At 45.9% G+C, this 17433-nt stretch overlaps 1 pseudogene; it reads left to right on the forward strand.

Moving 5' to 3' along the window:
* Positions 1-2768: 2768 nt before the first annotated feature.
* Positions 2769-17433, forward strand: part of LOC116536536 — a 30332-nt pseudogene continuing 15667 nt past the window's right edge.

Consider the following 17433-nt stretch of genomic DNA (forward strand, 5'->3'; position numbering starts at 1 on the left):
TGTCAGGTTTTAGTATCAAAGTTATACGGGCCTCATTAAAAAGTTGTTGAATGTCTCTAATTTTCCCAAAGAGTTTGTAAATTGGTGTCTTACCTTATTGGCTGCACGCAGTTGATTTATTTAGGAAGTAATCTCAGGTAACAGAAGAAACTGGGAAAAATGAAAGTAGGAAATAACAAAAGCAAACAGAAATGTGGTGGGGACAACTGAGGCTTAATTCTTCTGGAATCTCTCTTGTAGTGATATAGAATGGAGTACACTGTCCAATCGAAAGAAAGAAAGGAGCAGCAACCAGTTTCATACAGGTGTAACGTGACAGCAGCTCCCTGCATATATTTCACCTTCCACCCCATGGCTTCTCTGACCTGTGGGAACCTCCTTACCAATACCCACTTATACATTTACAACCTGAAAATGCAAGGGAGTTAACACCCCAAGGACAAATATTTATCAGCGGAAGACAGGAAACTAGATAAATTCCCCCCTCCCCTGGATTAAAAGGCAAACTGGCAGAATGTGTCTTTGAGCATAAAATTGTTACAACTGGTATTGTTTTTTCCTCAATTGCTTGGCACAATTCACTGGTAAAACATGAACATAATTTGCCTATGTTCTTCTTATGGGAAGATTTTAGTTACAAATGCAATTCATTTAAAAGATACAGGTCTATTCAGATATTCCATTTCTTCTCGTGTTTGGAGGTCGAGTGAGTAGGGCCCAGGGAGGCGGCCGTGGCACGGTGGGAGCCTCGTGTTCAACGGCTCCACCCGTGGGACCAGACCCCTGAAGCTCCCCAGCCAGCAGGGCCAGGACCTGCCTCGGGAATCTGAGTGCTCCCCCGGGCCCGGAGCATTCGGGGGCGCGGTGCCTTCCAGTGTCTGAGCTCCAGCCCCAGTCTGGGAGACCAGCCCGGCGCACCTGGGTCCGGGTGCACCCACTCGCCCTGGCTACTCTCCCAGTGGGGCCCGGGAGCCAGGGCCTCGTGCAAGCCCGGCTCCGACGCATCCTTGTATTCCATCTCTTCCCGCCGCGCCGTGTCGCCGGGAAGCCTTTCCCGCCCCAGTCACCCAACAGAGGGTGAGGCGAAGTGAGCGGTTGGGGCTTGTGCCCCGCAGGCTCAGGCGAGTGCGCGTGCGCCCGGTGGAGGCGGCCCTGCGCGCTTGCCGTAGGTCGCTTCCGGGACGCGCCCAGCCGCTACTCCGGTGCAGAAAGCGTGTGCGGCTCGGTTGGGGCTTGCTGGGCGGCTCGGCTTCGCGGACGCGGCGGGCTGCGACGCGGTGGGACCGCAGCGCGCTGGAGCAGCCCCGCGCCCTGGCCAGGTAAGCTGCGAGACCCGCGCTGCCTGACTCGCTGGTGGCAGCCTGCGGCCTAGCGGGGCGCCGCAGGCACCGGGACGAGTGGAGGGAGGCGCGTAGCTGGCTGCCCTTGTGCCCGGAGCGCTGCCCTCTGGACTCCACTGGGTTGTGGGACGGCTGTTGCTGGGATCTGGGGGTGCAGACCGGCGGCCCCACTCCTCTCCCACGGCCACTTCCTCCTCCCAAGACCCACAGGCGTGTGTAGCGAGGACAAGGCGGCGGCTGTTGCATCCCGCGCGGGGGGCCACTGCAGCGACGGGCCACTTCGTTGCGGCTCAGGCGCTGTCTGGTGGGGTGTGGGTGTGGGTGTGGGTGGTGGTAGGGGTGGGGGAGGGAGGTCTCCCTTTCGGGTCCCACCAGGCTGGCCGTGCAGCTGGTGCGTTCCGTGGCCGGAGAACCCGAGCCCGGATCTTGTCCCGTTTCCGTTTTCTTTTATAGTAAGGTCCAGAGGGAAAACCTTGTCAATTAAAAATCCCACACCCTGTTGCCCCTGGGCCGCAGGCTCCGGGTTGGGTGTGTGTGGCTGGGCACCGGCTTGCTGAGGAGCTCGGCTTCGCAGCCGAGAGGGCGGCGGCGGGGCGGGGACGGCAGCGCGCTGAAGCAACCCCTCGCCCTGGCCAGGTAAGCTGGAGGTCCCGGGCTGCCTGACTCGCCGGCGGTGGCAACCTGGGGCCTCCCGCGGCGCTGCAGGGACCTGGATGCGTGGGGGGCGGCCGGAGGTTGCGACCCCAGTGCCCCGAGCACTGCCCTTTGGACTCAGCTGGGCTGCGGGGAGGCTGTTGCTGGGATCTGGGTTTCAGCCCAGCGGCCCTATTTCTCTCCTACCGGCCACTTCCTTCTCCCACGACGAGTGGGTGGGTGCAGCGGGTACTAGGCGGTGGCTCTCGCATCGCCGGGTTGGGTCGGGGTGGAGTCTCGCAGCCAATGGCCACCCGGCGCGGGCTAGAGACGCTGTCTGAGGGTGGAGGGGCGCCGGTGCGTTCCCCCGTTGCATTCCCCCGTCCTCTCTTGGCGCTGGCATCAAGTCCTGGTGCGGGGCGGCAACTGGGTGGGGGTCACCTCTGGGTTAGCTGTCCCCAGAGATCCCAAGCCCGGATCTTCGCCCCCTTTCCTTTTCCTTTATAATAAGGCCCAGAGAGAAAAACTTCTCAATTAAAGACCCCACATCCCATTGCCCCTGGACTGCAGGCGCCAGGTTGGGGGCACGGCAGGGACCTGTCCCTGGGCGGGGCCCCTTCCCCAAGGCAGGCACTGTCTGGAAAGGCTGTTGGAGGTAGATCTGTCTATAGATGGTGAAGGAGAACATTGAAGACAGTTCCCCCCATTTTTGGCTGTGCTGAGCCCATCTGGAGTGTTTTTCGTTCAGTTTCAGTGGAGCTTATAGGTTCATGTCAGTGATGAACTTGGGTGGAGATGGTGACACAGCTTGTTCTCTCCTCCGAGGCTCTTAGTGCATCCAGGATCCTGAGCTGCCAGGGCCTGGCCACTCCCGCCCCGAGCCCTGCTTTGGCGGAGCTGGTCACTGCTACGTGTCCCGGGCTGCCGACCTGCCTGTCCTCTGCAGTGTGCAGGTATGCATGTGTGTGCATATGTACACGTACCTCACACACACCATGCCCATCTCACACACACCTCACACATACACGATACACACCATACACAACACACATATACCCACCTCACACACCACACACTACATATATACCACGCCCACCTCACACACTCCACACACTTAACCCATATGCAGCACACACACACCACACACATACCATGCCCACCTCACAGACATCACACCCATACCCCATACACACCATACAAAACACACATATATCCACCTCACACACCATACACTACATTATACACCAGGCCCACCTTACACACCTCACACATTGAATTTGTACGGATACATACTATAACCACCTCATACACACCATACCCATATCACACCCACCTGACACACCAGGAACATATCATATCCAACTCACACACACCACACACATACCCCATACACACCACACACAACACACATATCATACACACCTCATACACCACATAACACTTATAAACCATGCCCACCTCACACACCCCACACATTTAACCCATATACACCACACACGTCATTCCCACCTCACACCCATACCCCATACACGTCATATCCACTTCACACACACCCCATACATGCCACACACAGCACACATACACACCTCACACAGGACATCTATGTCATGCCCACCTCACACACACCACACACTTAACCATATACAACACACACCACACACATCATATCCACACCACACACATCACCCATGTATTACACCCACCTCACACTCACATCCCATACACAGCACATGCATATGATACCCACCTCACACACACCATACACATAACATAACCACTTCACACTGCACACCACATATACACCATGCCCACCTCACACACACCACACATTTAACCCATATACACCACACACACATCATTCCTACCTCATACACACATCCCATACACACCACACTCAACACACATCCCTGCCTCACACACCACATATATACCATGCCCACCTCACATACACCACACACTTACCCATATATAGCACACACACCACACATACACATCATACCCACCTCACACACACCACACACTTAACCCATATAGGCTACACACACACTACACCGATGTCATACCCACCTCACATCCGCTACACACAYATCGCACCCACCTCTCACACACCACAGACTTAACCCATATACACTACATACACACCACACACATACTGTACCTCACGCACACCATACACACCCCATATACACCACACAGACACCACACATATATACCCATCTCACACAACACACACCATATATATGCCATGCCCACCTCACACATACCACACACTTAACCCATATATACCACACGCATCATACCCACCTCTCACACACCACACACGTATTTTACCCACCTCACACACATACCCCATACACACCACATGCATATTATAACCACCTCACACACACCACATATATACCATGCCCACCTTATACACACCATGCACTTAACCCATTTACACCATAGACACCACACACATATACCCACCTCACACACAGCACACACTTCACACCACACATACGCCATGCCCACCTCACACACTGCACATATTGAACCCGTATATACTACACCCACCACACATGTACCCCATACACACCACATGCATATAACCCTCACACACACTACATATATACCATGCCCACCTTACACACACCACACACTTAACCCATATACACCACATACACCACACAGATATTAAACCCACTTCACAGACAGCATACACTCCCCTTATACACCACACACATACCATGTCCACCTCACAAACATTACACATATACTTCGTACACATCATGCACTCTTCACACATACCACACACCACACATATACCCCATACACACCACAGACACCTTATTTACACACAACACACATACCACACTCACCACATAATACCATACATACACCATATACATTTCATACACACCACACACTCCATACATGCCACACACACACAGACACTTCATAAATACCACATACACAGCACACCACACTCCACATACATATCACATCACCTGTACAACACACCACATTCCACACAGACAACTTATTCACACTACACAGATACCACACACACCACACAATATCATGCATACATACACCATACACACCTCATATATACCACACACACCCCATACAACCAGTTACATACACCCCATACATACCACACACCACAAACACTACACCATGCACATAAAACATACATACACACTCAACCCTTCCACACCACATCATACTCCACACACTATCACAGTCACATCACACACCACATACCACACACCATACATAGTACACTCCACACATTCAACACACCCTCCAGGACGCCCCACCACCGTACACACACACACAGCACACACTCCCTACTCACCACACCACACACACTGTATCTCACGCATGTACCACACACCCCCGCCACACACATTAGCATGCAGACTACTCATTTTGCATTCAAAGTACTCAATGAAACTGAATGACTTAGTTTTTCCCAAATTAATACTGCCTGTCTGTGTGCCCCGGCTGTGCTGGCTGGCACATCCCCTGGTCCTGCCCTCCCTTGGGTCAGCACCCCCTCCTGTGTTTTGGGTGCCTCTGGCTGTGCCCCGTGGAGTGCTCATGTCTGGATCTCGTGTGAGGCTGGCCCCTCTGCACCAATGGCTGCTTTCCTGGAGGAAACTGGCCTGTTTGCCACCTCTCCTGATGCCCAGAGCAGCAGCTGGTGCAGGAGGTCCCACTTCCTTCCCTTGGTGTCTGCCCTTCCCCATGGGATGTTTTCTCTCAGTTCTGACATCTCCGCAGCTGGAAGAGAGACCCTCAAAGGTGTGCAGGTCATTTTGATTATAATGCTGGTGAACAATCAATGCGTTTTGGTAAAACACTTAACCAGTACATACATCTTTAATAAAGTAAAATGTGCACAGCCCCTCTGCTCCCACCTCTCTCCCCTCCCCTTCCTTTCCCTCCCCAGAGGACATAGCTGACAAGCCACAGGGAGCTCCCCCTTTCTGTGTGCCGTTGCTGTCCGTGTATGGGCTGGGGAGTGTGTGTGTATTCTCTTGCCATCTCGACAGAGCTGGAACAGGGATCTACACACGTGCGCTCGCTATAGGTCACTTGCCATTTTCCATCCAAAACAGGCCTTTAAGATCCCTCACTATAGTGCGTGTTGTCCTGCCTCTTTAAAAATGCCATCGACTCCAGCACGCAAACTCTGCCATCATTTATTTAACCATTCTTTTATTTACGGGTACTTAGGTAGTTTCCAGTTTTTTAAAAGAATGCTGCAGTGAAAGTCCTCAGCTGTCATTTTTCCCATTGCTGTGGGAGAATGTGGTAGGAGGCACCATGGGGGTGAGTGACCCCATGTGTGACCAGGCTTTGTGAGATTTTGACTATGTCCTTCCCAGTGTTTCTCCTACAGCGGTTGCCCACGGGCGATGATGGCTGCATGAGTGCCTGCCATGGCCCACTGGAAATGTGAGAGCATGGGGAGCGGCATCCTGGACCACAGGGTGAGGCCAGGCCCTGTCTCCCATAGCCAGGAGTGAGAACGTGGAGCTGCCCTAGGAGGGCTGTGTGCCCGAGGGCCAGGAGCTGGCTGCCCTATGGCCAGAGATCTCCATGCCCAAGGAGCAGGAGTGCCACTGCCACAGCCCCGATGGGGACTGCAGCTCCGACTACATGCATAACACCTCTGAGGAGAAGGAGGACTACGACAAGGGCCTGTCGGAGGAAGAGGGCATCACCTGCTATATCCACTACTGCCCCGAGGATGATGGCTACCTAGAGAGCATGGACTACAACTGGGAGGAGTACCTGGCCCATGGTGTGCACCCTGTGGACACCGACGAGTGCCAGGAGGCGATGGAGGAGTGGGCAGAGAGCGGACTCGGTGGCCCTGCACCCTTACGGCCACCGGGCTGAGGGAAGCCAGGATTACCCGGGCAGCCACCTGCCCATCCTGGAGGATGAGCCCTCTGTCCTGGAGGCCCATGACTAGGAAGAAGATGGCCACTACTGTTACAGCAAAGAGGGCTACCAGGACTACTACACCATGGAGGCCAATGGGAACACCAGTGCCTCCCCCTACCACCTGAGGTGTGGCGATGGGGAATTGGAGGACCAGGAGGAGGACATCAACCAGATCATGACTCTGAGCATGACCAGCATCACTCGCGCTAGTGAGGCGAGCATGGGCCTGAGCCGGGACCTGGGGATTCTGCAGAGGTCTGCCTGCCCAGCAAGGCCAGCTGCAGCCCCAGCAGGCATGAAACAAGGCCCAAGTCACTGAACTTCCCTCTGGAGGCCAGGCACTGTGGAGACCCCCAGGGAGGCTTCAAGCCCAAGATCAGGATCCCAGAGGAGCGACCGAAGTGGCCCCACAAGCAGGTGGGACTCAGGATGTCTCAGGGAAGGTTGCAGAGGGCCTCAAGAGCAAGAAATGTCTTGAGGGGTTGCGTGCCTTGCAGTTCTTTTTTGTTGTTGTTGTTTTTTGTTTGTTTTGTTTTGTTTTTGCCTTGCAGTTCTAATGGTGGCTGAGCTCTTTATTGGTCCAGTTGCCAGGCATGTTGTGTGGCTGCTCCAGCCAGTCTTATGCTCACCCCTTAGACTCAGGAGTAAAGTCTTGTTGAGGGCCGATTGGCAACTAGTTTTTGGCAGAAGATGCCCCTCCTCCCACCTAGAAGTGGTTCAATATCTCCCCCACTGCCCTGGGTCAGCTCATGGTGGGGCAGTGTCTGTGGGAGAGCCCTTTGATCCTCAGGGGTGTACTTGTTCCAGTGGGGCAGTGGCAAAGATGCAGTGGCTTGGTGGCTGGGGTGGGACCTGGAGTGTATTTCACAGTGGACAGGTCTCTGAAAGCCTGGGGCCCTTGGCCTGATAGGCAGTTAGCTGTGAATACTTATTTGGAAAAGGATCCTGCAGATCTTACCTTGCAGGATTGTTACATAGGTATACACATGCCATGGTGGTTTGCTGCCTCCATCCCCCTATCACCAATGTTAGGTATTTCTCCTAATGAGAATGATGGTTTCCAGCTTCGTCCACATACCTGCAAAGAACATGAACTCATTCTCTTTTTATGGCTGCTTAGTATTCCACAGTGTATATGTGCCACTTTTTATTTATCCAGTCTATCTCTGATGGGCATTTGGGTTGGTTCCAAGTCTCTGCTATTGTAAACAGAGCCACAATAAACATAGATGTGCATGTGTCTTTATAATAGGTTGATTTATAATTCTTTGGGTATATACCTAGTGTTGGGATTGCTTGGTCAAATATACAAGAAAAAACCCCATCAAAAAGTGGACGAAATATATGAACAGACACTTTTCAAAAGAAGACATTTATGAGTCCAACAAACATGAAAAAATGCTCCTCAGCACTGGTCATTAGAGAAATGCAAATTAAAACCATATTGCATTACTGTATCATGCCAGTTAGAATGGCGTTCTTTAAAAAAACCTAGAGACACCGGGCGCGGTGGCTCAAGCCTGTAATCCCAGCACTTTGGGAGGCCGAGGCGGGTGGATCACAAGGTCAAGAGATCGAGACCGTCCTGGTCAACATGGTGAAACCCCGTCTCTACTAAAAATACAAAACATTAGCTGGGCATGGTGGCGCGTGCCTGTAATCCCAGCTACTCAGGAGGTTGAGGCAGGAGAATTGTCTGAACCCAGGAGACAGAGGTTGTGGTGAGCCGAGATTGCGCCATTGCACTCCAGCCTGGGTAACGAGTGAAACTCCGTCTCAAAAAAAAAAAAAAAATCTAGAGACAATGGATGTTGGAGAGGATGTGGAGAAATAGGAACACTTTCACACTGTTGGTGAGAGTGTAAATTAGTTCAACCATTGTGGAAGACAGTGTGGCGATGCCTCAAGGATCTAGAAATTGAAATATACATATATAATTCTTTAATATACATAATCTATATCTTAGAATGTAGAATATAATTCTTTAATATACATAATCTATATCTTAGAATATATTTATAAATATCAGACATAAGACATGCAAATATTTTCTTTTATTCTGTGGATTGCCTTTCCATTCTTGAACATATCCTTTGATGCAAAAGAATTTTAAATTTCAAATAAGTGTAATTTATCTACTTTCAATTTAGTTGCCTGTATTTTTGGTGTTTCATCTAAGAAAGCATTGTCAAATCCAACATTACAAAACCTTTTCATTCTATTTTCCTCTAAGACTTTAGTACTGTTAGCTATTGCATTTAGCTCTTTGATCCAATTTGAGTTAATTTTTTGTATATGGTGTAAGGTAAGCATCCATATTTTTCTTTGGCATATCGATATCCAGTTTATGCAGGATCACTTTTATTCAAAAGACTGTCTGCTTGGTCTGTGAGTTTTTGTTCTCCTAAAGTTTATATGTTAAACCCCAACTCCCTTGATAACGGTATTAAGACGTGGGACCTTGGAGAGGTGATTAGTTAGGACATAAAAGCTTCATCCTCATTAATGGGATTAGTTCCTTTATGAAAGAGGCTGAGGCTGGGTGCAGTGGCTCACTCCTGTAATTCCAGCATTTTGGGAGGCCAGGGTGGGTGGATCACCTGAGGTCAGGAGTTTGAGACCAGCCTGGCCAACATGGTAAAATCGACTCTCTACTAAAAATACAAAATTAACAAGGCTTGGTGATGTGTGCCTATAATGCCAGCTTCTCTGGAGCCTGACGCAGGAGAATTGCTTAGAACCTGGGAGACAGAGGTTGCAGTGAGCTGGGATAGCACCACTGCACTCCATCTTGGGCGACAGGGGGAGACTGTCTAAAAAAATATAATGCGTAAGGAAGCCTGTTTACCCATTCTGCCATGTGAGAATGCAACACATAGAAGATGCCGTCTGTGAGGAATAGGCCCTCATCAGACACTGAGTATGTTGGCGTCTCGATCTTGGACTCCTCAGGCTCCAGAACTGTGAGCAATAAATCATGTTGTTTACAAATTGCCCAGTCCAAGTTATTTTCTTATAGAAGCCCAAATAATTTAATACACAGTCCTTTCCTCATTGAATGTTAGTGCCTGTGTCAAAAATCAATTGATTATAAATATGCTGATTTATTTTTGGAGTCTCTACTATATTCCATTGGTATATGTGTTTTCATGCCATAACCACACTAATGTGATTATTGTAGCTTTGCAGTAAAATTTGAAATCAGAAAATATGAGGTATAAAACTTTGTTCTTCTTTATCAAGATTATTTTGGCTACTCAGGGTCCCTTGAATTTCATAGGAATTTTTTATATTTTTTTCTATTTCTGGAAAAAACACTTTTGGAATTTGGATAGGGATGAATACTTTGGGTTATATTGACATCTTAACATTACCTTTTCCAATTCATGAGAAAGTTGTCTTTCCATTTATTAATATCTTCTTTAATTTGCATCAGCAATATTTTATAGTTTTCAATGTATTAATATTTACCTCCTTGATTGTATGTACTATAAATACTTTATTATTTTCAAAAAAATTATTTTCTTGTTTTCTGTTTCAGATTCTTCAATGGTAGTATATGGAAATTTTTTTTTTTTTTTTTCAGTCCCTGATGTAGCCATCCTGGCTATTGATTTTTATGTGGTAGTTTTTTTAATCCTGCCACGTTGTTTAATTTATCTGTTAGTTTTTTTTTTTTTTTATTGCATTTCAGGTTTTGGGGTACATGTGAAGAACATGCAAGATTGTTACGTAGGTACAGACATGGCAGTGTGATGTGCTGCCTTCCTCCCCATCACCTATATCTGGGATTTCTCCCCATGCTATCTCTCCCCAACTCCCCACCACCCACTGTCCCTACCCTATTTCTTCTCAACAGATCCCAGTGTGTGATGCTCCTCTCCCTGTGTCCTTGTGTTCTCACCTATGAGTGAGAACATGAGGTGTTTGATTTTCTGTTCTTGTGTCAGTTTGCTGAGAATGATGGTTTCCAGGTTCATCCATGTCCCTACAAAGGGCAAAAACTCATCATTTTTGATGGCTACATAGTATTCCATGGTGTATATGTGCCACATATTTCCTGTCCAGTCTATCATCGATGGGCATTTGGGTTGGTTCCAGGTCTTTGCTGTTGTAAGCAGTGCTGCAGTGAACATTTGTGTGCACGTGTCCTTACAGTAGAACGATTTATAATCCTTTGGATATATACCCAGTAATGGGATTGCTGGGTCAAATGGAATTTCTATTTCTAGGTCCCTGAGGAATTGCCACACTGTCTTCTACAATGGTTGAACTAATTTACACTCCCACCAACAGTGTAAAAGTGTTCCTATTTCTCCACGTCCTCTCCAGCATCTGTTGTCTCCAGATTTTTTAATGATCGCCATTCTAACTGGCATGAGATGGTATCTCAATGTACTTTTGATTTGCATTTCTCTAATGACCATTGATGATGAGCATTTTTTCATATGTTTGTTGGCCTCATGTATGTCTTCTTTTGTAAAGTGTCTGTTTATATCCTTTGCCCACTTTTGAATGGGCTTGTTTCTTTTTTTCTTGTAAATCTGTTTTAGTTCTTTGTAGATTCTGGATATCAGCCCTTTGTCAGATGGGTAGATTGCGAAAATTTTTTCCCATTCTGTTGGTTGCTGATTCACTCTAATGACTATTTCTTTTGCTGTGCAGAAGCTGTGGAGTTTGATTAGGTCCCATTTGTCTATTTTGGCTTTTGTTGCCAATGCTTTTGGTGTTTTGGTCGTGAAGTCCTTGCCTATGCCTGTGTGCTGAAAGGTTTTGCCTAGATTTTCTTCTAGGGTTTTTATGGTGTTAGGTCTTATGTTTAAGTCTTTAATCCATCTGGAGTTAATTTTAGTGTAAGGTATGAGGAAGGGGTCCAGATTCTGCTTTCTGCACTTGGCTAGCCAGTTTTCCTAACGCCATTTATTAAACAGGGACTCCTTTCCCCATTGCTTGTTTTTGTCAGGTTTGTCAAAGATCAAATGGTTGTAAATGTGTGGTGTTACCTCCAAGGCCTCTGTTCTGTTCCATTGGTCTATATCTGTTTTGGTACCAGTACCATGTTGTTTTGATTACTGTAGCCTTGTAGTATAGTTTGAAGTCAGGTAGTGTGATGCCTCCCACATTGTTCTTTTTGCTTAGAATTGACTTGGCTATGCGGGCTCTCTTTTGGTTCCATATGAAGTTTAAGGTAGTATTTTTTTAGTTCTGTGAAGAAGGTCATTGGTAGCGTTGAATCTGTAAATTCCTTTGGGCAGTATGGCCATTTTCACAATATTGATTCTTCTTAACCATGACCATGGAATGTTTCTCTATCTGTTTGTGTCCTCTCTTATTTCGTTGAGCAGTGGTTTGTAGTTCTCCTTGAAGAGGTCCTTTACGTTCCTTGTTAGTCGTATTCCTAGGTATTTTTTTCTCTTTGTGGCAATGGTGAATGGCAGTTTGTTCTTGATTTGGCTCTCTTTAAGTCTGTTATTGGTGTATAGGAATGCTTGTGATTTTTGCACATTGATTTTGTATCCTGAGACTTTGCTGAAGTTGCTTATCAGTTTCAGGAGATTTTGGGCTGAGACGATGGGGTCTTCTAGATATACAATCATGTTGTCTGCAAATAAAGACAATTTTTGACTTCCCCCTTTCCTATTTGAATACCCTTTATTTCTTTTTCTTACCTGATTGCTCTGGCTAGAACTTCCAATACTATATTGAATAGGAGTGGTGAGAGAGGACATCCTTGTCTACTGCCAGATTTCAAATGGAGTGCTTCCAGTGTTTGCTCATTCAGCATGATATTGGCTGTTGGTTTGTCGTAAATAGCTTTTATTATTTTGAGATATGTTCCATCAATACCTAGTTTATTGAGGGTTTTAGCATAAAGGGCTGTTGAATTTTGTCAAAGGCCTTCTCTGCATCAATTGAGATAATCATGTGGTTTTTGTCTTTGGTTCTGTTTATGTGGTGAATTACATTTATAGACTTGCATTATGTTGAACCAGCCTTGAATCGCTGGGATGAAGTCTACTTAATCATGCTGGATAAGCTTTTTGATGTGCTGTTGCAATAGGTTTGCCAGTATTTGATTGGAGATTTTTGCATCTGTGTTCATCATGGATATTGGCCTGAAGTTTTTTTTTTTTCTTGTTGAGTCTCTGCCAGGTTTTGGTATCAGGATGATGTTGGTCTCATAAAATGATTTGGGAAGGATTCCCTTTTTTCGGATTATTTGGAATAGTTTCAGAAGGAATGGTACCAGCTCCTCTTTGTATGTCTGGTAGAATTCGGCTATGAACCCATCTGGACCTGGGCTTTTTTGGGTGGTAGGCTCTTAATTGCTGTCTCAACTTCGGACCTTGTTATTGGTCTATTCATGGTTTCGACTTTTTCCTGGTTTAAGCTTTGGAGGATACAAGTGTCCAGGAATTTATCCATTTCTTCCAGGTTTACTATCTTATGTGCATAGAGTTGTTTGTAATAATCTCTGATGATGGTTTGTATTTCTGTGGAATTTGTGGTGATATCCCCTTTATCATTTTTTATTGCATCTATTTGATTATTCTCTCTTTTCTTTTTTATTAATCTGACTAGTGGTCTATTTTGTTGATCTTTTTGAAAAATCAGCTCCTGGATTTATTGATTTTTTTTTAAGGGTTTTTTGTGTCTCTGTCTCTTTCAGTTCTGCTCTGATCTTTGTTATTTCTTGTCTTCTGCTAGGTTTTGAGTTGTTTTGATCTTGCTCCTCTAGCTCTTTTAATTTTGATGATAGGGTGTCGATTTTAGATCTTTCCTTGCTTCTCATGTGGGCATTTATTGCTATATATTTTCCTCTAGACACTGCTTTAAATGTGTCCCAGATATTCTGGTATGTTGTGTCTTCGTTCTTGTTGGTTTCAAAGAACATCTTTATTTCTGCCTTCATTTCATTGTTTATCTAGTCAACATTAAAGAGCCAGTTTTTCAGTTTCCTTGAAGCTGTGCGGTTCTGAGTTAGTTCCTGAATTCTGAGTTCTAACTTGATTACACTGTGGTCTGAGAGACTTTCTTATGATGTCCGTTCTTTTGCATTTGCTGAGGAGTGATTTACTTCCAAGTATGTGGTTAATTTTAGAGTAGGTGTGATGTGGTGCTGAGAAGAATGTATATTTCTGTGGATTTGGGGTGGAGAGTTCTGTAAATGTCTATTAGGTTTGCTTGTTCCAGGTATGAGTTCAAGTCCTGGATATCATTGTTAATTTTCTGTCTCTTTGATCTAATATTGACCGTGGGGTGTTAAAGTCTCCCACTATTATTGTGTGGGAGTCTTAAGTCTTTTTGTAAGTCATTAAGAACTTCCTTTATGTATCTGGGTGCTCCTGTATTGGGTGCATATGTATTTAGGATCATTAATTCTTGTTGCATTGATCCTTTTACCATTATGTAATGTCCTTCTTTGTCTCTTTTGATGTTTGTTGGTTTAAAGTGTATTTTCTCAGAGATGAGAATTGCAACTCCTGCTTTTTTTTGCTCTCCATTTGATTGGTAAATCTTCCTCTATCTCTTTATTTTGAGCCTTTGTGTATCCTTGCATGTGAGATGGGTTTCCTGGATACAGCACACCGATGGATTTTGGCTTTTTATCCAATTTGCCAGTCTGTGTCTTTTGATTGGGGCATTTAGTCCATTTACATTTAGGGTTAATATTGTTAGGTGTGAATTTGAGTCTGCGGTTTTGATGCTAGCTGGCTGTTTTGCCCATTAGTTGATGCAGTTCCGTCATTGTGTTGATGCTCTTTACCATTTGGTGTGTTTTTGGAGTGACTGGTACTGGTTGTCCCTTTCTATATTTAGCGCTTCTTTCAGGAGCTCTTGTAAAGCAGGCTGGTGGTCATGAAATCTCTGAGTAATTGCTTGTTCTTAAAGGATTTTATTTCTCCTTATGAAGCTTAGTTTGGCTGGATAGGAGATTCTGGTTTGAAAGTTCTTTTCTTTAAGGATGTTGAATATTGGCCCCCACTCTCTTCTGGCTTGTAGGGTTTCTGCTGAGAGATCTGCTGTGAGTCTGATAGGCTTCCCTTTGTGGGTAATCTAACCTTTCTCTCTGGCTGCCCTTAGAATTTTCTCCTTCATTTCAACCCTGGTGAATCTGACGATTATGTGCCTTGAGGTTGGTCTTCTTGAGGAATATCTTTGTGGTGTTCTCCGTATTACCTGGAGTTGAATGTTGTCCTGCCTTGCTAGGTTGGGAAAGTTTTCCTGAATAATATCCTGAACATATTTTCCAGCTTGGATTCATTCTCTTTGTCACATTCAGGTACACCTATGAAACGTAGATTAGGCCTTTTCACATAGTCCCATATTTCTTGGAGACTTTGCTCATTCCTTGCTCATTCTCATTTTATTTCATTAAGTTGGTCTTCGACCTCTGATATCCTTTCTTCTTCTTGATCAATTCCACTGTTAAAACTTGTGCGTATTTTGTGAAGTTCTTGTGTTGTGTTTTTCAGTTCCATTAATTCACTTATATTCCTCTCTAAATTGTCTATTCTCGTTAGCATTTCATCAAACCTTTTTTCAAAGTTCTTAGTTTCTTTGCATTGAGTTAGAACAAGTTCTTTTAACTCACAGAAGTTTCTTATCCACCTTTTGAAGCCTACTTCCGTTAATGGAACACATTTGTTCTCCATCAGGCCTTGTTCCTGATGAGGATGTGTGATCACCTGTAGAGGGAGAGGTGTTCTAATTTTGGATATTCTCTGCCTTTTTTGGCTGCTTTCTTCCCTTCATTATAAATTTATCCATCTGTTGTCTTTGTAATTATCGACTTTCTAATTGGGTTTCTGATTGGATGTCCAACTTGTTGATTCCCAGTGCCGGATCTGAGCAACCCACTGTGATGGCCAAAACAGCAGTGTTAAGATTGATGATGCTTTTCTGATTCTGCACCAAGAACCGCGCAAAACAGCAACGCCGGCCACAAGAGTCGGGCTGGCGACCCGTGGGGCTCCTCCACTGGGAATCTCCTGGTCTGTGAGCAACAAAAATTCGTCTAAAAGTGTGGCGTCCTTTCATTCTCTGCACTTTCACTGGGAACTACAATCCCCAGATGCTAGTGATCAGCCATCTTGGATCTCTCTCTAAAAAGTGTTTTATAGATACGAGGTCTCGCCGTATTGGCCAGGATGGTCTCGAGCTCTTGGCCTCAAGTGATCCTCCTGCCTTGGCCTCCCAAGCTGTTGGGATTACACTCATGAGCCACTACCCCTGACCTCCAACACTGTTTTAACATTTTTGATGTATCTGTGATTTTTGGATTATACCTGTTTTGTTACTTCCATTAGAGAAAATTGACCTGTCCAGGCAAGGTGGCTCACACCTGTAATCCCAGCACTTTGGGAGGTCGAGGTGGGCAGGCAGATCACATGGCATTTCTCCTGTGAGAGTTTGAGACCAGTTTGGACAACATGGTGAAACCCCACCTGTACTAAAAACACAAAAATTAGCCAGGCATGGTGATGGGTGCCTGCAATCCCAGCTACTCAGGAGGCTGAAGCAGGAGAATCTCGAACCCATGAGATGGAGTTTGCAGTGAACTGAGATTGTGCCACTGCACTTCTGCCTGGGCCACAGAACAAGACTCTGTCTCAAAAAAAAAAAAAAAAAAAAAAAAAAATCTTCAAAAGCAGAATTTTGTCACTGCCAGTTGACCTTACTAATCAGTAACCATGGGTGTACAAGGACAAATGAAATGAGGGCAAAATAATTTATGCCTTGTTTTCTTTGCCTTTGACCTTCAGCCCCATGCATTCCTGCAAATAATTTGCTCATGGCAAACCTTTGAAGACCTTAACTTCTCTGTTTTAAGTGAGATTTCCAAGTGAATTTATGTTGTCTGGAAAGACAGTCCCTTTACTGGAGAGCAATTGGTATTTGAAGAGAATGAGATCAGGTTGCTAAAGGCACCCTTGTTTGCAATTTTTGATTTAGATAAATTATTGGTGAATAAGAAAAATAAGTTTATTCTTTATTCCAGATGGTAAACCGGAAGGGAAGTGTATTATGGGGTAAAGTGAGTCATGGGGCATGGGAGGCTCAGATGGAACAGGGCTCTGGGACACCTCTCTTTCTTGACTTGGTACTTCTAATTTACCTAACCGGCCTCAAATTCAAAGAACAAACAAAGGCTTCTGATCTGGTTGGGTGGGAACAGATAAAATTCCTCTGGGTGGATGGATAGGGGAGGGAAGGAGGAAGTGTGCAGAAACTGAAAGAGGACATTTTTTGGGGAGAGAGGAAGAAATCTCTTGTTTAATTACAAAACCAAAATAACATTTGCAGTGCCTTCCTTCTCCTACCAGTCGTTTAAGAAATTGACATGTAATTCACATACCACAAAATGCAGCAATTTAAAGTGTGCCATTCTCTGGTATTTGTTTGTTTTTGAGACGGTGTCTTGCTCTGTCACCCAGCCTGGAGTATATGGCATAATCTCTGTTCACTGCAACCTGTGCCTCCCAGATTCAAGCCATTCTCTCACATCATGCTC

Source organism: Sapajus apella, unplaced genomic scaffold, assembly GCF_009761245.1.
Source record: "Sapajus apella isolate SASKATOON/1434 unplaced genomic scaffold, GSC_monkey_1.0 scaffold101, whole genome shotgun sequence".
Lineage (NCBI taxonomy): Eukaryota > Metazoa > Chordata > Mammalia > Primates > Cebidae > Sapajus > Sapajus apella.